Below are 23,446 nucleotides of genomic sequence, written 5' to 3' on the forward strand. Positions count from 1 at the left end.
CCTTAGGTGGAGGCGGAAAACGTTGTCTTTGACTGGACTCATGGATCCGCTCCTGGGCGCGCTTGTCGAGAGCATGCTGAAGGTTATCCAGTCGAGTGCGCTCAACCAAGTTAGCTAGGCGCGCCTCCTCCAAGGCCCAAGCCTCGGGGGTTTCTCCAACGATGGGCGTGTGGAGTGCATCCATGTTGCGGCGACGAAGTTCTTCCATCTGCTGCGAAGAGAGGGGCTCGGGTCAGTATTCCTCATGGACGTGCAATGGATTGCTGCCTCCGTCCCCGTCGCCCTCGCGGAGGAACCTGGGCGGGCTGTGAGGACCATCGACCATCAGGACTTTGGCTGCAGGATCGCTGCTATCGCACTCGGATGAGTCTCCGCGGAGCCAGTCGACAGATCGAATAGGCCGTGGAGGGTTTCGTCGGGCTTGATTGTTGTGACTTGATGGGTGGTCGAACACCGAGCCACCATGTGTTTCACCCGGCGCTGAAGCTGCGATCGACTGGACCGCTTGCAGTGGCGAACAGCGGGGAGAGAAAACACCGTCGGAGCCGACTGATACTGAGTCGACGACTGCCGGAGAAGGACGCCACGAACGCACGCGTGAAAGTGCGTTGCCCCTCGGACGGGGAGCGCCTCAACATCGAGCGGAGCTTCCTGAAGCCACGCCGAGTCGTCGGCGACGAAAACGAGCGCGCCGAGACGGATCTCGCGGCCCTCAGCCATCTCGCCGCCGGAAACCATGATGATGATCGGAAAAACTTGCAACTTCACCAATAAGTCGCTAAGACACCTGCCCCACGGTGGGCGCCAACTGTCGTGGTTCTAAGTCTGACAGTAGAAAGGGGGGGTAGGTATGGAGAGGCAAGATCTTAGCTATGGCGAAGATGTACACACGAGGTTTACGAGTTCAGGCCTTTCTTGGGGGAAGTAACAGCCCTACGTCTCGGTGCCCGGAGGTGGTCGATTGGATTATGTGTGTTGTGTTACAGGGAGTGCGAACCCTTGTCTCAGAGGAGGGGGTGGCTTATATAGAGTGCGCTAGGACCCCCGCCCACCTCCATTACAAAGGGCTTAATGTACATAAAGTGGGGGCATTACAGGTAACGGCAGTCTTAAATGTTCTTAATGCTCATGAAGACTAAGGAGTGAACGCCCGGCCGTTGTATGTTCTACCGACTCCTGGTCTTCAATATAGTCGAGTGATTCCCATATGGTCGAGTGAAGGTGAGGAATGACGGTCGAGTGATTACATCGTCGAGTGGATTCTTGGTCTTCTTATCTTCTGGGGTAGTGACCTTGGGTATGACGTGTAGGTCAGGCCTATGACCCTACCCAGGTCTGTATCCTCATCACCCGGCGTGGATCTCAATTCTAGAAAGACCTTATTAAAGCCCGACCTCTTTTCCTCGAACATGTTAAGTTTTGTCATAGAAGATGGTTCCTCGGTTCGTTTTTGGCTTGACTGGTGGTGCGGAGACGCTCCTCTCTCTGTGAGATTTCCTATTCTTTTCTCTTACTGCCCTAACCCGAATATCTCCATCGCGGAGGTGTCGGCTAATAATTGGGACCTGGCTTTCCGCCGTTCCCTCTCTCCTAAAGAGTTGGAAGATTGGCAAAGTCTCTCTGCCTTATTCCCCACGCTCTCGGAGACTCCGGATTCGGTGGTTTGGCCTCATACCGCCTCGGGCCGTTTCTCGGTTAAGTCCTTGTATTCTAAACTTATTGGTGGTTCCCCTACTAATAGATTTTCTAGCATTTGGCATTCTCGTGTGCCTCCGAAAATCAAAATCCTCCTCTGGCAGGCCTTTAGAGGACGTCTCCCCGCGGCTAACCAAATCTGTAAGAGGAATGGACCGGGCTCGGAATTGTGTGCTCTTTGTGGTGTCTTGGAGGACACGAATCATATTTTCTTCCATTGTGTGCTTGCTAAACTTGTTTGGATCTGTGTCAGATCCTTGCTTCAGGTTACTTGGGATCCCTCCTCCTTTATTGAGCTGAGAGGCCTTGCCAATTCATTGGCTGGTGTGACAAATATGGTCTTCTGGGTTGGTCTGGGTGTCATATGCTAGTCATTATGGACCATTAGAAACAAATTTACGATCGAATATGTCTTTCCTACTAAAGCAGCTGATTGTTTATTTAAATCTTGTATCTTCTTGTAGCAGTGAAGATTATTGACTAAGGTGAAGGACCGGAATGCTCTTGATCTGCTCATATCTAAAATTCGGGCCTCGGTGTCGTCTCTTACTGGGCAGGATCCTGATGTCCGATCTCGCATTTTTGTGGTTCTTCGACTTAGTTGCTGGCTTTGTCTTTCCTAAGTTATCCGGCCTGCGTGTTGTGTCTGGCAAGGTGCCATGTATTTGTCATACTTTCGTGCTCGTCGTTGCGTGCCCGTGTTTGGGTGAACTGGTGGGGGCTTTGTCCCCCTTGTTGTTGTGGTTGTTCTGTGACTCTGCCGTGTGGCTTTATTTATAAAGTCGGGTCTAGGCCTTTTCTCTAAAAAATAGTATCTCCTCAAAAGTCTCCGTACGCACAGCTTGCAAATTTGTCCATGCATGTTCATCCTACAAACATTTTGTTTTTTATTGATGATGTGTCGAGGATCGAATTGAATATCGTTATTTTTTTTCTGGGATGGTAGATGCCAAGCTATGCCATTAGTCTCCGGAATGGTAGACCGATCAGGGGTGACGATGTAACTTGAAATACACATGGGTCGCTCTCGAAGAAGAAACGGTACGTGGCCTCTGGCCTGAGCTTGAGCTTAAGCCTTCTCCAAGCACCACGAGAGCTTTTGCTGAGAACGAGCTCTCGAGGACGTCGCGGTGGTTCTTCCGGGCACGGATCAGCTGATGGCGATGAGACCTTGTTAGTTGGCCCCGATTAGGTGAGGGGTTAATCATCAGCTTCGTCATCACATGCTCCCTCTGTTCAGAATTACTTATTAAAAAAATAATAAAAATGAATGTATCTATAACTAAAAAACATCTAAATGCATTTATTTTTTAAACGAGTAATTTCAAACGGAGGGGGTAGCTAGTAGCCAAACACCATCTTCCCTAGCTAGTTGGAAGCTACGGCTGCCCTCACACGGTCATGGCTCACCCATCAATCCAATATCCGCTTCCTACGATGCACACCACGACACCCGGCCATGCATCAAAGGCAACGGCTCCGGTACGATCATGCCCCACTTTTGATGGCAAAACTATTCTCGAGTCGAACTAGAAAATGGGCTAGCCAGCCAGAACAGGTCCGCGGCAGCAGGCAGCTCCCCGTCCACGTCGGTTCACTGGTCGATGCTACTGGTAACTGCGACTTGTGCCGTCATTTCGTGCCCCGATTCGCAACCTAGCTGGCTAGCTAGCCAGGAAGCTTCACGTATCACAGTCGGTCGACGTGGACTCCATCGCACGTGGAGGAGACACAACAATAGATGAAGCAGGGAAATTCAGAGACAGGGATCGGTAGTTGGATCCTATAAAACGTACTGTTCACACTAGCCATCATACCAGTACTCTGTTTCACAAACTTGATCAAAATTTAGAAAGTTGGACATTAAAAAATATTCTATACGCACTACATTTTGAAACGGGTCTCTTTTTAAAATGAAGACGTCAGATGCGTCCGGCTTTAAATTAATAAAGCCCTAACGGCAGAGTGACAGCAATAAGTCTTACACCACAAAAGCCACATTAGCCCACGCACAAAGTTCGGGCGACAAATTAAGAAGTTACTGACGCATTATAAGGCATAGCCCGTACAGAGCGCGCAGGCTCGTCAAGCACGCAAAAAGACCACGTGAACCACCGTAGTCACGACTCCCTAGCCGCCGCGTACACTTGCAGAATTCGTTGTTGAGCTGTCTTGATCAAATCAGCATACTTGCGCCTCCCTAACGGACTCCACTGCTGCAAAAGGAGATTGCATTTGAAGGTAATATTAGCCGGATGAGTTGGCAAAATCCCATCAATCGTGAGTTTATTCCTAGTTAGCCACATGGACCAGAGAAGTGCCCGACACAGCTCCACACCACCCGTTTCGTTGGGCCTTGCAACGCGTCTAAAATGTGAATCAGCTCTGCTGCCGTACGGGGGTCCCAAGTGACCCTAGCCGCAGACCTCACTGCGCTCCACGCAAACCGCGCCAAGGGGCACCGAAAGAAAACGTGGTTCGCGTCCTCTGGGTCCCCGCACAACGCACATGGCCCATCGGCCGGACCATTGCGTTTGGCCACGTTCAGGGAGGTTGGTAACTTATCGCGGAACATTTGCCAAAGAAATAATTTGATCTTAAGAGGCAACCGTGCTTTCCATAACCCTGCCACCACAAGTTGCGTCGGCCCCCGGCACAACTTACGGTATAGGGAGTTGACCGAGAACTTCCCAGAGCTGGTGAGCGCCCAGCTCACTGAGTCCGGTTGGTCCGAAAGATCCACCCGAGCAATCAGCTGCCGCAGACGCTCGAGGCTGGCCTGCTCTTGCCCCTGAAGTTCACGTTTGAACCGAATCTCTGGAGGGACTGATCGCAGCGCATCAGCGACCGACATGCCTGGATTCACCGCGATGTCGTACAGATCGCGGAATTCCTCCCATAAGGGGCGGGATCCTATCCAAAGATCTGTCCAGAAACGCGTTGATCGCCCATCTCCAATCATGAATTTAGCCCCCAAGGCAAAGGCCGCCTTGATCGACTGGAGATCGTTCCAAAAAGGCGAGCACCTTGCCCTACCTTCAAAGAAATTCCCATTCGGGAAGTACTTGGCCCTTAGGATATCTACCCACAGACTAGACGCCCCCTGGACGATTTTCCAGATCCACTTACACATCATCGCGATGTTAAGCAATCTCGTGTTGGTGATCCCAAGGCCCCCCAGGTCCTTGGGTCGACACACCCATGCCCCTTTATCCATATGGTATTTGCGGTTCGGGCTCGTTCCTTCCCAAAAGAATTTAGCGCGGGGTGTGTCGAACTTTGCATGCACTCCCTTTGCAAGCAAAAACAGGCCCATAGCAAACATAGGCAAGGAAGAGAGGCTTGAGTTCATGAGAACTAGCTTGGCCGCTTTTGAAAGGAATTTACCCCTCCAAGGGCACACCCTACCCCTCACCTTTGCACATAGAGGTTCCCAATCCTCTATCGTAGGCCTTTTGGTGTCAACTGGGAGGCCGAGGTATGTCATCGGGAATTTGCCCATCTTACAGTTGAGCAAATCAGCAATGCGCCTATCCTCCTCCGGCTCAACCCCCATCGTGAGCACCTCGCATTTGTGGAAATTTATTTTGAGCCCCGACATGAGCTCAAAACAGATAAGAATCGCCTTGACCGACGCTATACTGTGGTGGTCTGGGCGAAACAGAAGCAACATGTCATCTGCGTATTGTAGATGCGTCACTCCCCCTGGAATGAGGTGGCCTACCAACCCCTGGATATGGCCAGCTGCGGCTGCTTTCCGAAGCATTGCGGACAGCGCATCGACAACAAAGTTGAACGGGAGAGGGGACATTGGGTCCCCCTGCCTGAGTCCCCGTTTGTTCCGGAAGAAATGCCCTATTTCTCCGTTCACCGAAACTGCAGTTTGGCCCCCTGATACCAATTGCATCGTGCGGTGAACCCAAACCGCGGAGAAACCCCTACCGATAAGCACTTGACGCAAGAAATCCCAATTCACACGATCGTATGCTTTTTCGAAATCGAGTTTTAACAAAACCGCCGATTCCTTAGAGCGCTTAAGTTCATGGATGATCTCTTGAAGGGCGAGCGGACCCTCTAAAATGTTGCAGCCGCGAATGAAAGCAGATTGGCTACGGTTAATCGAGCGGTGCGCCACCTGACCTAGTCTATTGGCGGACGCTTTTGCACAAATTTTAAAGGGCACGTTAATGAGCGCGATCGGCCGGAATTGTCTGATGTTGTCTGCCCCTGGACCTTCGGGATGAGCATTAAGACACCAACGCGATATGTCAACCGTCCCCCGCATGAAACCGTTGCAAATATCAAAAATATGTCCCCTAAGGATAGGCCAGAAGCGCTTGAACATAGCCACCGGCCACCCGTCTGGGCCCGGCGCCGTGTCCACTTTCATACCAAGGAGAGTTGCGTCAATCTCTTCTGGCAGGAACGCGAGCCCTAGCGCGTCGTTCTCACAGTCCAACACGCGTTGTGAGTCCTCCCAGACGTCCGCACGAAGGCCTGTCCCCTGGGCCTCACACGAGCCCATCAAATTGATGTAGAACTCGTAAACATGGTGTGAGATGTCCTCCTGTCGCAACAGAAGCCCCTGCTCTGATTGCAACCTGAGGATGGAGCACTTTCGACGGCGCCCGTTAGCATACGCCTGGAAATACTTAGTATTTGCGTTGCCTTTCAGAATCCATTTCAAACCACTTCGTCTGCGCCAGTATTCTTCCTCCGCGCAAAGTGAAGCTTCGACCTGACCCTCTAGATCGTAGCGGTGAGCCCAATCCTGTTCTGAAAAGGCCCGAGCGTCGGCCATCGCATCAATCCTTGCGATATCCGCAAGGATCGCGGCACGGTGCTCTTTGTCATTCCTCCCTAGGTTCGCTCCCCATCCCTTGAGGCTAGCCCTGAGACGACCCCCAGCCGCATTCCAAAACTCCATCGGGCCCCTCTGGGGACCCAACGAATCAACACACGCCCGCCATTTCTCCCTGAAAATCACCTCGAAGCCTGGTACTTCAAACCAGGCTGTTTCGAAGAAGAAGCGTGAGCTACGTCGTATCCTCACCTCCCCCGAGGAATATACGAGCGGTACATGGTCAGAGCCTATGCGTGTCTCCGTGACCAATGTACAGAGAGGGAAGCCCATTTCCCACTCCAGCGACATGAACACCCTGTCCAGCACTGATCGCACCGGAGCAAGTTGTTTGTTAGTCCAAGTGAATCTCGCGCCTGACCTGGCCACCTCCCTAAGGGCCATGGAAGCAATGGCGGAGTTAAACATAGCCACCCTAGGCCAATTTATGTTGCTGTTGTTCTTATCGGCTCCCAACCTGATAAGGTTGAAATCTCCACCCACCAGAACCGGAAGCGTGGCAGCGGTCACCATGGTGACTTTGGCCTAGAGCTCCGCCAGGAACTCCGCCGAACGAGCGTGATCGGCCGGTCCGTAGACTTGGATGACAACTAGCTCGCGAAGCGAGGCGCAGATGCGAAACTTAGCCGCGATGAAAAACGAACCTACATCCCAGTCGATAACCTCGTACAGGGCTCGGCTCAAGCCCAACAGCATGCCACCTGAGTGCCCTACAGCAGGTACATGCTGCCACTCGAAGCACTCCAGAGGATCAAGCGCAAGCAGATCGTGGTAACGCAATTCCGCCTTAATCATCTCTTGAAGCCCTACGATATCTACGTCTTCTTTGCGCATGTACTCCTTAAGTTGGGTGCGCCGTCCTACGTGGCCGAAGCCACAAATATTCCAGAACAAGGCTCTCATTTAGGTCACGCGGTTGCGAAGCCGGACACCCCTGGAGGTGACCGCTTTTGCCACTCACCTCATCTTGCCCTTGCAAGGCGAGGGAGAGGGGGCAACCCCTATTGCTTGTCCCCCCTCATCAGGCGCAGAGATCACCATGGCGTCCCCTCCCTCGGGTACCAGGGTTCTCTGCTCAGCACACTCTGCAGCGGCTGCCGCTAGCGCGGCCTGTGCCAACTCCTTAGTGCGCACAAGCGAAACTAACTCCCTAGTCCCTCCTACGCAGGTGGGATCCACCCCGCTCGCATCCAACACCTCATGCAAATGATCGTCCGAGAAGTCATCAAGAATCGTAAACCGGGGAGGTGGGTTACCTGAGATATCCATGTTCTTCTAGGCTTGGAGGAGTTGCGCCCACTGCAGCGACGACATGTTGCCCTTGGCCCCCTTGGAACGCAAGCTGGTGTGCACCGGCGCCGCCGGCACCGTCTTAGTGCGCTTGGCCTTTGAGATCAACGCCGTCTTGGAGGCATCCAGCAGCATCATGTCCACCGGGGGAGGCATCGTCGGGGCCGCCAACGCCATGACATACTGCCTTGGAGTGACAGGCACCCCCAGCGTCTCCATCGCCCGCACCGCCTCCGCGCCGACCTTGACCACCGCCGTCTTCTTCATCGGCTTCACCGAGCCACTGAGGGTGGAGCCACGGCCACCAGAGGCCGGAGACCCAGCCGGGCGGGGGCGCGAGGGGGCGGGGGAGAGGCCAAGCGGGGACTGGCCACCATCCGCACCCGCAACCACCATGGGGGGAGAGGAGACCGACCCCAAGTTCGATCCATATTGGTTGGGGATCGAGATCGTCACCTCATCCGAGCCCCCAGCCACCGCCGCCCGCACCTTCGAAGCCCCGTCCACCTGCGCAGTAGGGCCCGCGCGGAGATCCCAAGCTTATCCCACGCCACCGTGTCGATAGGGTCGTCATCCTCCATGCTTGCATCCTGCTCATGATCCTTGTCCTTTGGCTTGTCCTTGTCCTTGTCCTGATCTTTGGGCCCGCGGCCACTAGGAGGGGGCAGGGGGGGTGGGAGAGCAGGGGCCGCCGGACGCGATCCCAACTCCGGCTCGAGCTTGATGTTGTACCCGTCCCCGTTGAACCAGATCTGCACGGAGCCACAGAGCTTGGCCGGCACACGGCACGCAAAGAGCATGTGCACCGAGCCCGAGCGAATCAGAGACAGCTCATCCACCACCAGGGGGCGCCCGATCATGGTCGTGGCCGCCATCAGCCGCTCCGCGCGCCGCTGCTTTGAGGGGATGCCCCACATATTGACCCAAACCTCCAGCATCTTCAGCGCCTTGGGCTCGGCAAGGACAGCATCACGGATGTTCGCCGTGATGTTGTTGATGGGGAGAAACAGCTTGCCGCTGCGCGACGCCATCCTCAACAAGGCCGGATCGGGGAATGCCACAGAGAAGCAATCCACGTCGAAAGGGGCCACCTGCCAATCCCACGCCCCTTCGAAGAGGTGGTGGAGCTCAGCCTCCAGAATTTCCTTCGACAGGACGACGGGCGCAGCCGACACCAGAGCGGCATTGACCCCCAGCAGCTCCGACGCCCCCGTGTCCGCCTCCTCGGGGTACTGCAGGGAGAAGAAGACGCCCCCAGCGAAGGTGTGACCCATGGTCTGGAGCACCATCTGCTTGCCGCGCGTGGGGCAGTGCGCCGACGCATGGCCCTCTATGCTACAGAGCACGCACAATTGCTGGAAGGCGCACTCGTTCTGGTAGTGGCCCGTGCGCCCGCATCTGAAGCATTCCGGTCCCGCCAACTCCTCGATGGGGATTGGCTCCGCCGCCGTGCCCTTGGAGGAGGAGGGCTTGGAGGCCGCCTTCATCGTTGGCTTGGAGGCCGCCTTCATCGCTGGCTTGAATTTCTTCATCTTCGGCTTGTTGAAAGGGTCGCCGACACGGTCGCCGCAAAGAGGATGGAGCGATTTCTTGCACTTGAGCTCCAGCCCCTTCTTCTTGTATTCCTCTTTCCTTTTCTTCTTGCGCTCTTGCTCTTTGAGCCACCAAGCAGGGGAGGCCCCCAGCCGCCCTCCTCGCCGGCGCGCTTCGCCGCCCGCACCTTAGCTTGCTCGCGCAGATCTCGCTCGCGCCGCCGATCCGCCTCCGGATCCGGCGCCGCCCGCCGATCCGCCTTGGATCCCATGGCGACGACCTCCGCGAACGAGCGATCTAGGGGAGGGGGAGGAGGAGGTGGGGAGAGAGAGCATGCGGCACGACTGAAGCGCCGCACCTCTGCGGGAGTGGCTGGAAACCCTAGAGCACGGTCAGTGGTGCCCCGGCGAATCCAGAGCCACTTAAGTACTGGCCGAGCCATGGCAGGGGCGGGCCTGGGCCTCACTGGGCCGTCCGCGACCGCCCGTACCGTTGAAACGGATCAAGTATTGTTTTTTGCTCATATGCAACGTTCAAAAAAAGATGACGAATTGTCACTGATGGAAACGTCATTTTGTGTGTTTAATGTGATGAAAACATCATCTTCCATCCATGAAAACGAGTCCCAGAAAGGAATACTGGCATCGTCGCACAGATGTACATCATGTCCCTAAAGAATGGCAACCACGTTTTGCTCCGGTGATCACTCGAACCATACTATGAAGATGGCCGTCGACATATCCGTGTTTATTGTATGTTGGATTACACTCCGTGCATGTCATATTAATTGTAGTTCAAATGGATGTATCTAGCACAGAAATACATTTAAATATATTCATTTAGCGACAACTAATATGGGAAGAAGGGATGATCTGCAAGTGCAAAGGTCAGTTGTAGATTTACGGTGTTCATATTATTGCACTAATCTACAATTGATTAGTAGAAAAAAACATATAATTAGACACGATCATATCTCAAGGGTATTATAATCTTTTCAACAAACAAAGGACATCAGCCAGAAAAACCTAAACTACTTTCTCAGGGCTGAGCGTGTGTTGGTGAACCAATCTGTGGTTGAATGTTTAGGAGGACAGTGGTATCCTCAACCCATCAGAGTTCAGTCCTGGTGCTAAATATTTTTGGATTTATTTCAAGATATCTGACGGTACGCGTTTAGTGGGAGGAGGCGTTCATGTCGATTATGACACGCCTATGCTGACTTCATAAATCTCAAGATGATAGGCCGACTCAGTCTCTCACAGAAGCTCACAGGGATAAGGTGTACATGTGTGCATTTATAAAAATGAGTGTATGCGCGTATAATGAGCGCTTACATCTGTGCTGTGTTCGAAAAATGCAGGGTGTGTGTTTTCACCGTTGTTTCTATGTATAGGTAAATTTAAGCCATTCCGGAAATTAAAAACTCGGCCAAATTACATTTAAACCATGCGATCTAAAATGCCCCCGAGAAAATGTGATCTTAGTGCATCTCCAAAGCTGACTCTCAAACCACCTGCAAACGCCCGGACTGCACGGTTCAGACGTGTTTAGCCTGTATCGGTCCACCGCTGGGTTCAGACGCACTTTTTCCTGTAAACCCAAGACAAATAAGGGGGCTCTACCGAATCCGGACAGCAGCCGCGCAGGACTCCCACACCCCTGGCCCATCCAAAACCCCTCCCAGACCTCGCACATCCATCCTCCCATTTTTTCTCCTTCCATTTTTCTCTTGCATCGCCGCCGCTCCACCATCCCGGCCGCCCCGTCACATCCCTACCAGAACTCATGAAGTCCATCATTTCTAATGGTGCACCTAGGCCTCCACGCCACTTCTCCTCTGTAGCCGTTTCACATCTCCTCTCCTATCGCCGCACGTACCATCCGCTTCTACCATACTCGCCTTGCCAGACAACTATTCGGTGAAGTGCACGTGCTATAATTTTGTCCCTTCTTCTTTGAAGCAATGGATTCAAATATGGAGTACATATATGAGCACTATGTTGAGTCGCTCGTCGGTTTGTCCGATGAAGAGGACTACATGGATGAGTCGGCTATGATGCAAACGGTCATGGCAGACGCAGAGCATGCGCAAGCACATGTTCTCAATTTTAAGGGACCGATCAAGGGTCACCGAGTGCTTATCCACAGCAGGGGGTGCGGTCATTTGGCGCTGATGAACAACTACTTTACCCCTGATGCCCTCTTTGTTGACAATTTTGCCGGCGCTTCCGGATGCACAAAATATCTTTGATCGTCTTTACCATGGCGTTTGGTCCGTCATCTTGAAGAAGGACGTCATGTGAAGTACATCTATCCTCTAGCTTTGTGAACACCATCTCTAAACCAGTTGGCCAGAAAAAGTCTCAATTTGACCAAAGACAAGAAGTAGCTAGAAAGGATGTTGAGAGGGCATTTGGTGTTCTGCAGCACTAGTAGAAAAGGGGGCAATGGTCCAGGCCGGGTCAGCCCATTAGTCCCGGTTCAATCCAGAACCGAGACCAATGAGGGCATTGGACCCGGTTCCTGAGCCCCGGGGGCCGGCCGGGCCACGTGGGCCATTGGTCCCGGTTCGTCTGGACCTTTTGGTCCTGGTTGGAGGGAGGAACCGGGACCAATGTGCCTTGCTCCTGGCCCACCACCATTGGTCCCGGTTGGTGGCCTGAATCGGGACCAAAGGCTTCCCTTTAGTCCCGGTTCAAGTCACGAACCGGGACCAATTAATTGCCTATATATACCCCTCGCCCGCGAGCAGAGCACTCTCACTGCTCTGTTTTTCGTGGCCGGCGAGGATAGAGCTTTGTGGTGCTCTAGCTCACCTCCTATGCACACGAGGTGTTCGATGGAATGCCCGAGCCACACTACTTAAGCTTTCTCCTCTCCAAGTTCGACCTCCAAGCTCCATTTTCCTCAATATTTGTCTCGGTTTAGCGGTCTGTCACGTCCCGTCCCCGTCTTCACCGCCGTCGATCGCCCGCGCCGATCTCATCGCCGGCACCACCGTGGTGAGCCTCTTGTTCTTATCTTCTTTCTGAAAGGAAAAAAATTCTTACTTGTATGTTTATATAGATACTTGTATAATTTTCTTACTTTTGTTATTGCATCTTATATAGTGTGATGGTTTTGGTATCCGCCCCCGTCGGCCCTCGTCCTGTCTATGATTCAGATGTGGTATATATTATCTTTTCATAACTATTGGTTCATCTATTGTTTATGACAATTATGCCGACCAACGTGACATAGATTTTATTTATCTAGGAGGTTGTTGAACCGGAAATTCCAACCGACCCTATTGTCGAGAGGTTAAATTTAGTTGAAGAAGAAAATAATTTCTTGAAGGAAAAAATAGAAAAATTGAGGAGGAGAAGATGATATTGGAGTTGCATGTTGCGGATGTCGTGGATGATCACAAGATCAAGATGGATGCAATGCGCTTGAAGATTAGAAAGATTAGAAAATATGCCATTCATACCGAGGCTTGGTATCATTATGCCGTTGGATCAGTTGTTACATTGGTTGCGATTATGATCGCATTTGTTTTCGCATTGAAATGTTTTACATAGTTTCAATGTATGGTTTAATTAATTTAGATGCTCTGCAGAGCTTTATGTTGTTAGATGAGAACTATGTATGTACTTTGGTTTTAATGTGATGATGAACTTCTATTAATTTGGTCACTTAATTATCTATTCATGATGTTCTGTAATGATTTTTGACACACTTAATTATATATAATGCACGCAGATGAACCGGCAATGGATGTACGGTTCAAGACACACCTCCGAGTACATTAAGGGCGTGCATGAATTTCTCGAAGTGGCTGAGGCAAACAAGCAGAATGGTTTTATGTGTTGTCCATGCCCTATATGTGGGAATACGAAGTCTTACTCTGACCGGAAAATCCTTCACACCCACCTGCTTTACAAGGGTTTCATGCCACACTATAATGTTTGGACGAGGCACGGAGAAATAGGGGTTATGATGGAAGACGGCGAAGAAGAAAAGTACGATGACAACTATGTGCCCCCTGAATATGGTGATGCTACTGAAGATCAAGAGGAACCAGACGATGTGCACGATGATGCTGCAACAGGCGAAGCTGCTGAAGATCAAGAGGAACCAGACGATGTGCCCGATGATGATGATCTCCGCCGGGTCATTGTCGATGCAAGGACGCAATGCGAAAGTCAAAAGGAGAAGCTGAAGTTCGATCGCATGTTAGAGGACCACAAAAAAGGATTGTACCCCAATTGCGAAGATGGCAACACAAAGCTCGGTACCGTACTGGAATTGCTGCAGTGGAAGGCAGAGAATGCTGTGCCTGACAAAGGATTTGAGAAGCTACTGAAAATATTGAAGAAGAAGCTTCCAAAGGATAACGAATTGCCCGACAGTACATACGCAGCAAAGAAGGTCGTATGCCCTCTAGGATTGGAGGTGCAGAAGATACATGCATGCCCTAATGACTGCATCCTCTACCGTGGTGCGTACAAGGATCTGAACGCATGCCCGGTATGCGGTGCATTACGGTATAAGATCAGACGAGATGACCCTGGTGATGTTGACGGCGAGCCCCCCAGGAAGAGGGTTCCTGCGAAGGTGATGTGGTATGCTCCTATAATACCATGGTTGAAACGTCTGTTCAGAAACGGAGAGCATGCCAAGTTGATGCGATGGCACAGTGAGGACCGTAAGAAAGACGGGAAGTTGAGAGCACCCGCTGACGGGTCGCAGTGGAGAAAAATCGAGAGAAAGTACTGGGATGAGTTTGCAAGTGACCCAAGGAACGTATGGTTTGCTTTAAGTGCGGATGGCATTAATCCTTTCGGGGAGCAGAGCAGCAATCACAGCACCTGGCCCGTGACTCTATGTATGTATAACCTTCCTCCTTGGATGTGCATGAAGCGAAAGTTCATTATGATGCCAGTTCTCATCCAAGGCCCTAAGCAACCCGGCAATGAAATTGATGTGTACCTAAGGCCATTAGTTGAAGAACTTTTACAGTTGTGGAATGGAAACGGTGTACGTACGTGGGATGAGCACAAACAGGAGGAATTTCACCTTAAGGCGTTGCTGTTCGTGACCATCAACGATTGGCCCGCTCTCAGTAACCTTTCAGGACAGACAAACAAGGGATACCACACATGCACGCACTGTTTACTTGACACCGATAGTATATACCTGGGAAGCTGCAGGAAGAATGTGTACCTGGGCCATCGTCGATTTCTTCCGAGCAACCATCAATGTCGAAAGAAAGGAAAGCATTTCAAAGGCGAGGCAGATCACCGGAGGAAGCCCGCCATGCGTACCGGTGATCACGTACTTGCTATGGTTAATGATTTACACGTAATCTTTGAAAAGGGTCCTAGCGGACTAGCTGCTCCGAGTGACGCTGGGGGACACGCACCCATGTGGAAGAAGAAATCTATATTTTGGGACCTACCCTACTAGAAAGACCTAGAGGTCCGTTGTTCGATCGACGTGATCCACGTGACGAAGAACCTTTGCGTGAACCTGCTAGGCTTCTTGGGCGTGTACGGGAAGACAAAAGATACAGCTGAGGCACGGGAGGACCTGCAACGTTTGCACGAAAAAGACGGCATGCCTCCAAAGCAGTATGAAGGTCCTGCCAGCTATGCTCTTACCAAAGAAGAGAAGGAAATCTTCTTTGAATGCCTTCTTAGTACGAAGGTCCCGACTGGCTTCTCGTCGATATAAAAGGAATAATAAATATGTCAGAGAAAAAGTTTCAGAACCTAAAGTCTCATGACTGCTACGTGATTATGATGCAACTGCTTCCGGTTGCATTGAGGGGGCTTCTACCGGAAAACGTCCGATTAGCCATTGTGAAGCTATGTGCATTCCTCAATGCAATCTCTCAAAAGGTGATCGATCCATAAATCATACCAAGGCTAAGGAGTGATGTGGTGCAATGTCTTGTCAGTTTCGAGCTGGTGTTCCCACCATCCTTCTTCAATATCATGACGCACGTCCTAGTTCATCTAGTTGACGAGATTGTCATTCTGGGCCCCGTATTTTTACACAATATGTACCCCTTTGAGAGGTTCATGGGAGTCCTAAAGAAATTGTCCGTAACAGCGCTAGGCCAGAAGGAAGCATCTCCATGGCCATCAAATAGAGGATGTCATCGGGTTTTGTGTCAACTTCATTCCTGGCCTTAAGAAGATAGGTCTCCCTCAATCGCGGTATGAGGGGAGACTGACTGGAAAAGGCACGCTTGGAAGGGACTCAATAATATGCAGGGACGGATATTCTTGGTCTCAAGCACGCTACACAGTTCTACATAACTCTACCTTGGTGACCCCGTATGTCGATGAACACAAGAACAGTCTGCGCTCCAAACACCCGGAGCAGTGCGACGACTGGATTACATGAGAACACATCAGGACTTTCAGCAGTTGGTTGGAAGTACGTCTCAGAGGTGACAACACTGTTTGTGATGAGCTGTACTTGTTGTCCAGGGGACCATCTTCGACTGTTACGATTTGGAAAGGATACGAGATAAATGGGAATACATTTTACACGATTGACCAAGATCAAAAGAGCACCAACCAAAACAGCGGTGTCCGCTTTGATGCAACAACTGAGAGGGGAAAGGACACATATTATGGTTACATAGTGGACATATGGGAACTTGACTACAGACATGATTTTAAGGTCCCTTTGTGTAAGTGCAAATGGGTCAATCTGTCAGGAGGCGGGGTACAGGTAGACCCATAGATCGGAATGACAACAGTGTATCTGAAAAATCTTGGGTACACTGACGAACCGTTCGTCCTAGCCAATGATGTGGCACGGGTTATCTATGTGAAGGACATGTCTACCAGACCGAGAAAAAGAAAAGATAAGGAAGCGAATACATCATACGATGAGCCAAAGCGCCACATAGTTCTTTCAGGAAAAAGGGACATCATGGGAGTGGAGGGCAAGACAGACATGTCTGAAGATTATGAAAAGTTTCATGAAATTCCTCCCTTCAAAGTCAAGGCTGACTCCAGCATCCTGATAAGCGATGAAGATTATCCATGGTTACGGCGCAATAAGCAAATGACATAAGCGAAGAAAAAGTGAAGACTTTCTCCCGCAACTATTATGATGATACCATGCCAACTTTGTAACACACGAGTACGATATCATTGTCCGTTTTGTACATGCACATGCTATGTGGGTGAATTTATGATACCATGCCAACTTTCAACTTTTTCATAGTTCATTTGAAATGCTTTAATGTCTTATGGTTCGGCCCTCGTAATAATTAAAAATAGCAACAATAAGTATTTTGTTGTAAGTAGAAAGAAAATAAAATAAATAAAGCAAGAAAGAAAACAAAAAAACAAAAAAACAAAAAAAGTGTTTTCAAATTTGAAAACTAATGGCACTAACAGAAAGTTTATAATTTTTCTAAAACTAAAAGCAAAAAGAATTTAAAAATAAAGCAAAAAACAAAAGAAAATAAATAATGCAGAAAACAAAACAAAAAAACAATTAAAAATAGCAACAATAAGTATTTTGTTGTAAGTACAAACAAAATAAAATAAATAAAGCAAGAAAGAAAACAAAAAAACAAAAAAAAGTGTTTTGAAATTTGAAAACTAATGACACTAACAGAAAGTTTATAATTTTTCTAAAACTAAAAGCAAAAAAGAATTAAAAAATAAAGAAAAAAACTAAATAAAATAAATAATGCAGAAAACAAAACAAAAAACTGGAAAATAATTAAAAATAGCAACAATAAGTATTTTGTTGTAAGTAGAAACAAAATAAAATAAATAAAGTAAGAAAGAAAACAAAAAATGCCTCCTACTGGGCCCCCATGGCCTGAATACGACTAGAAACCCAACCATGGGCCAGAAGGCCCATCAGGCAAAGCAGTAGCAAATAGGCCCGCAAGCCTACGGTGGAGAGGAGCTCAGGAGGGGTGCGGCAGTGGGGCTTATAAACTACTGCGCGCCCCTCTCAACTAGCGAGGTGGGACTAAACTTTGGCCCCGACGCTGGCAGCACAGGGTCCTTTGGTACCGATTCGTGGCACCAACCGGTACCAATGCCCACCCTTTAGTCCCGGTTGGTGCCACCAACCGGGACCAAAGGTCGCCGCTTCAACCGGGACTAAAGGTGGCATTAGTCCCGATTGGACTCACGAACCGGGACCAATGCTCTTGCTATATATACAACACTTAGGAAAATTTGACGAACACATCGCCAGTTGCCCCCGGCCCGCCCGACGACGCCGAGCTCATCGACGCCACCAGGCTGCCCAGATCGACGTCGTCCGCTGCCCCGACGCCGCCCGTCGCCCCGACACCGTTCGCGCGCCCCCGCCGACGACGTCGTCGTCGCCCGCGCCCGTCGTCGCTGTCACTATCGCCGTCGTCGCCGGCCACGCCCCTGCCCCGGCCCGCCGTGGTCGTCGCCGTCACCCTCGCCGCCGCCGCCGTCGCCCTCGCCGGCTGCCCCCGTTGTGAGCCGCCGCCATCGAGGCTCTGTTCAGTGCTTTTTTTTTCATACATACATGTGTATTTTTTGTTCATTGCATTTTTTCATATATATAATTAATGTATATATATATATATGTGGTAGCTATATGATGAATGGATGTGGCTATGTATGTATGACTATAATGTTCATAGCATTTTATTGTTTATATATGTTTTTTCATATATGTATTAATTTTTTATTTAGGTTGTTAGTAGATATCGATTTTAGGTTAGTGCATTTTAATTAGGTTAGTGTAGAGGAAAAAGTAAAATAAGGAAAAGGAAGAAAAGAGGAAGAAGGAAGAAGGAAGAAGAAGAAGAAAAAGAATGAGAGGAAAAAGGGAAATAAGAAGAGGAAGAAAGGAGAAGAAGAGGAGAGGAAAAGAAGAGAAGAAATAAATAAGAAGAAGAAAAAAGAAGAAAAAGAAGAGGGGAAGAAGAAAGGAATAGAGGAGAAGAAGAAAAAATAGAAAAATTCTATTTTTTCTTCTTGTCCTCTATTCCTTTCTTCTTCTTCTTCCTTCTTCCTTCTTCCTCTTTTCTTCCTTTTCCTTAATTATTTTCCTTTCTCGAGGGAGAAGAAGAAAAAGAAGAGAAGAAGAAGAAAGAAAGGAATAGAAGAGAAATAAATAAGAAGAACAAAAAAGAAGAAAAGGAAGAGGAGAAGAAGAAAAAAAATAAAAAAATAGAATATTTTTCTATTTCTTCTTCTTCTCCTCTTTTTTTTTCTTCTTTTTTTCTTAGATCTTCTCCTCTATTCCTTTCTTCTTCTCCTCTTTTTATTTCTTCTTCATTTTCTTATATTTTATCGGGTCTGTCGCCGTCAGGCTGCTCGCCTTCGCCCTCGCCGCCCCCTCGAGATTACTTCGACATGAGGGGCGGTCGATATATATACCCCCTCTCGACCGTGATAACCTATACAACGGCAGCACCCCCCTCGGCCCTCTCGCTCGACCAAAACTCTCGAGGCCACCCAAATTTACCAAGTTAAAAGAGTGTTGTCGTCGAGGCCACCCCAAACCCTTGAAGCGTTGTGTCGAGGCGATCCCAAACCCTAGAGAAGCAACATCGAGGCCACTAACATGATTCCTTATTGTGATTAGCTAGCTAGTTCCACGTTTGCCACTAATATATATCCATCTGTACCATGTTTGAATAATAATTGACATGTTGTAAATATTTGCAGAAACTATGAAGCACTACCGAGACGAAGCAACAGAAGCGATGTTGGGGGAGATAATCGCAGAAGGAACTGATGTTATTGCGTCATTTTTTAACGACGTCGTTGGTCAGGAAGGACTGGGTGAAGAAGAGGGCTATGTTCATGATGGCTCCGGCCCATTAATGCCGGTACAAGAAGAGGGCCATGTTTATGATGGCTCCGGTGATGGCCCAATGAAGGTACAAGAAGGAGACCGTGCTGACTGCTCCGGTGACCGAACCGAGTCCGGCCAGATATATATATATTAGTTAAGCCTGTGCTGACTAGTTAATTGATGCATTCATTGTTTTGGTATATGTACACATATTAATTACTCTCGTCTTTCTTCCTTTTAATTACCTCGTTTCAAATGATCTGTTGTGTGTTCCATTTGATGAGTTTTTCGCGTTTTTCAATCAAAAGGCCCTCGATAAATTAATGGTTTTTTGCTACTGCATGCAAGTACTATTTCTGTCATTAAGTCTCTATATATAGCTCGGCTCTTTCATTGCATATATTTATAATTAATTATCCTCAATATATTATGCAGATTGAAGATCGTCGAGTGCAAAAAACAAGAAATTTATGATATTGGGTTCATTAACACAAATATCATAGATGAATTTCTAGTTAAAAAGGACATCAAAGAGGCCGAGGACAACTTGCTACGATCGTTGATAAAAAATCAAAACAAAGATACCATACTCTTTCTTTACAATGGCAAGTGAGTGTTACTGTCGTGTGCATATTCGGTTTCCCTTATTACTCGAGCGAGGTTATAGTAATGTAATTGATGAGTTATGCATGCGTGCGCAGGTACCACTATGTTCTTCTGGAGATTAAGCTTGAGTGGGGACTAGTAACCGTCTTAGACTCGAGACGGAAAGATCCCGAAACCTATGCGGATATGACTGAATTGCTCAACAAATAAGTTCAATCGATCATTATCGCACCATATCGGCAACTTTTTGTTCATTTCCTAATATCTCAAGTAATAATAATTATTTTCTTTGTCTTGCAGGGTTTGGAAACAGTTCACCGCAGAAGCTCCGGGACTGCCGAAGGAGCTGCGATATACATACCCGAAAGTAAGTACTACTGGCTAGCTCGTTGCGCGCATCTCCCGTTGATTCTATAGCTATACTTTCATCAATGCCATTTATAATGCTTCATTATCAGTTTGATTGACCTCTATTTCTCGTAAAGTGCTTGTGGCAGGAACAAGGGAATGATTTCTGTGGATACTACGTGTGCGAGTTCATCCACACCACGACTTTGAAAAATAAGCAGGGCTACTCTAAAAGACAATATGAAGTGCGTAAGCAATAATATTCACAATTTCATTTTATTACACCAACATTTCTGTTGAGTTTCATTCATATATATGTATTAATTAACCCCCTTCTTCAAATTAGACGTGGCAGATGCGGAATGAACTCCTAGAACCAGATCGCATGAAAGCAATTCAAGAGGAATTGGCGAGATTCTTTCTTGACCACGTCATCAGTAAAGCCGGAGAATACCATGTGGAAATTGATTTCAATTCCTAGGGGTTTGTAATTAAGAGATCTTATACATATTGTACATGTATGTAGTCAGTAACGTCGGATACATGATAGGAAAACTTGTTGTTCGACCAATCTCTCGGAGAAGGAGAGATCGATCGATCACTTCTCTCGGTATGCATGACGAACTTCTGTACTCAATGGTTCTCTCGATCACTTATGTATATATAGTACGTAGCGTCGACCAAGCACGGACATAAGAGTGGACACTTCTCTCTATTAATTAGCTAGCTAACACAATATATGAAACACCTAAATTAACCCCCCAAAACCCCCAACCCCCCTCCTTTCGAAAAAAAAACAAAAACCCCAGCCACTGGAATGCTGACGCGTGGATGCCTTTTGGTCCTGGTTGGAGCCACCAACCGGGACCAAAGGCCCCTTGACTGGGCTTGGCGCACAGGGCCACATGGAGGCACATTGGTCCCGGTTCGTGTTTGAACCGGGACTAATGGGTGGAGGTATTAGTAAGGACCCATTAGTCTCGGTTCATGAACCGGGACTAAAGGCCCTTACGAACCGGGACTATTAGGTGTTTTTCTACTAGTGCAGGCACGTTTTGCAGTTGTTCGTGGGCCTGCTAAACAAAATAATCTGTAGCCTTTGTGGGAGATGATAACCTGTTGTGTGATCATGCACAACACGATCGCGAAGGATGGGGGTGAGGATACTGTTGGAGGTCTTGAATTTGAGAATATGGCGATCCTACTGAACATCCAGACGAGAATTCGGCCACATTTGAAGAGCTTGTTCAAATGCATCAATAAATTTGGTGTCGAGCAACTGAAGAAAAATCTGATTGAACATCTATGCACGGTTAAAGGGGATAACAATATTGAATTGTAATATTTGAACTTGTTTACATTAGAACTATGGTCACATTTGAACATTTGAACTATTCTATCTATATATGCGGCTATTTAAGCGTGTGTGCTAAAAAATAAGACCAGATATATGTGGATGGTTTCAGATGATTGGCTCACGTATGTGTGTTCGTGGATGGATGTGGAAGAAAATTTCATGCGCTAAAAGCGGTCACTTGTTCTTTCGAGATGCTACCGTTCGCTCATCGGTTGCACACCTTGCGTGGTCAAAACCCCGTCATTTGAACTTGTCTCGTAGCCGTAGCTTAGCATATGTGACAAAGCCAGGGTAGCCGTAGCTTAGCACATGTGACAAAGCCAGGGTATTGATCCTCTGGAGCACCCCGCGGACGGCCCGGGAGAGGGGGACCCGTCTGCGGGGCAACGGAGACGCGACGGACACCGACGGCGACGCTACGGCACCCACCTGCACTTCCTTCCTTTTTTTCTTGGTGGCGCCTGGAAGCTTGTACCATATGTGTGCTGTATTGACACGATCGAGATTGACAGATGGGACAACATGCATATATGTAACGCAACTTGCGGTGGCACGTGGCGTTGAATCGATCTTGCAATAGGAAAAACAGAGACAACACGCTATAATATTCTCATCATGTTATGCTAGTATTGTGCGCCTGTGTTTTAAAAATATATTATATGCTAGTATAAAAAATGTTTTTATATTATAGGACGAGAAAATAGTACTTTCTGTTTTTCTTTGGAGATAGGCACAAGAACGTTATGTAGAGTACCACATACGTGGCCGGGAAGTGAAGGGGAGACTTGGTAGCCAGACTTAACAAATCCGGCCCCTCAAACACCCATGGACGCGCCCGAGCACTATCTCCACTACTATTAAACAATTGAGTTGTGGCAGAAACATTACATCTCAACCATATATCCGTCATCTCTCAATGGACCGGATTGCCTCAGTGTTGTATCATATCATTTCTCATAATCAACTAGCAATAATTACCATGATCTACACTATCATATTTACGAAATAATTATCACGATCTCACTCCAACCTGAGCCTATTTTAATCATATCAGTTAGCAATAGGTACCATGATCTACGTCATCATAATTTTTTAAACCCAGCCTTGTGTACTCCGTACATAGAAGGAAAATATCAATTAGCAATAATTACCATGATCTACGCCATCATTTTTTTTCAAACCTAGCCTTGTGTACTGTGTACATAGAAGGGAAAAACAAAAAGGTTTGGCCCATGTTCGCATGTACGCACAGACAAACGTGGAAACCAAAACGCTCGTTTCCCTGTTTGTTCGGATCACAGGATCGATCAGACCCTGCCCTTGATTTCGATCGTTCCTTGACTTTCGTCACTTCCTTCTTTTTGTTCACCTGTCTGAGTGTTCGTTGCCTTCGACAGCTCGACTCTTGGTTTGACTCTCCTGGTCTTCTCGTCCTGAGGAACGACAACGACGTGGGCCTGCAGTGCTACGCGACCACGGCAGGTACAAGCACGTCTCCTTGTGCACTCGCGCCCAGCGTCCTATGCATTCGCATGTACTGTTTTGCTATTCTTCCTATTTTTATTCTAAACCTAAAAACTTAAATCTCGATTGATTGAACAAGGAAAGGAATTTTCGCATACTTGCATTATCGATGCTAATTTTAAAAGCTAAGTATTCCTTTTAATTTCAGCATCATCATGTCAGGCTTAGGCAGAAACTACGTATGTAATATTTTATTCGATATGCACACCGATTCATCATCATCATGCCTTGTCAAGGGGTGTTCCAAGGTGGACGACACAGATTTTGGCCAAGCCGAACAAACAGATTGATAAATCAGAAAAAACAGCAAGAATATCGTCTATAAAGATGTTTCAGAGGGATGGTGCACGCTCGCTCTTCTTGGTTAATATTTATTCAAGCTATTTTGTAGTCAACCATACTTTGTTAGTTTTTTTATTCGA

This window comes from Triticum aestivum, chromosome 6B (assembly GCF_018294505.1).
Source record: "Triticum aestivum cultivar Chinese Spring chromosome 6B, IWGSC CS RefSeq v2.1, whole genome shotgun sequence".
Classification (NCBI taxonomy): Eukaryota; Viridiplantae; Streptophyta; class Magnoliopsida; order Poales; family Poaceae; genus Triticum; species Triticum aestivum.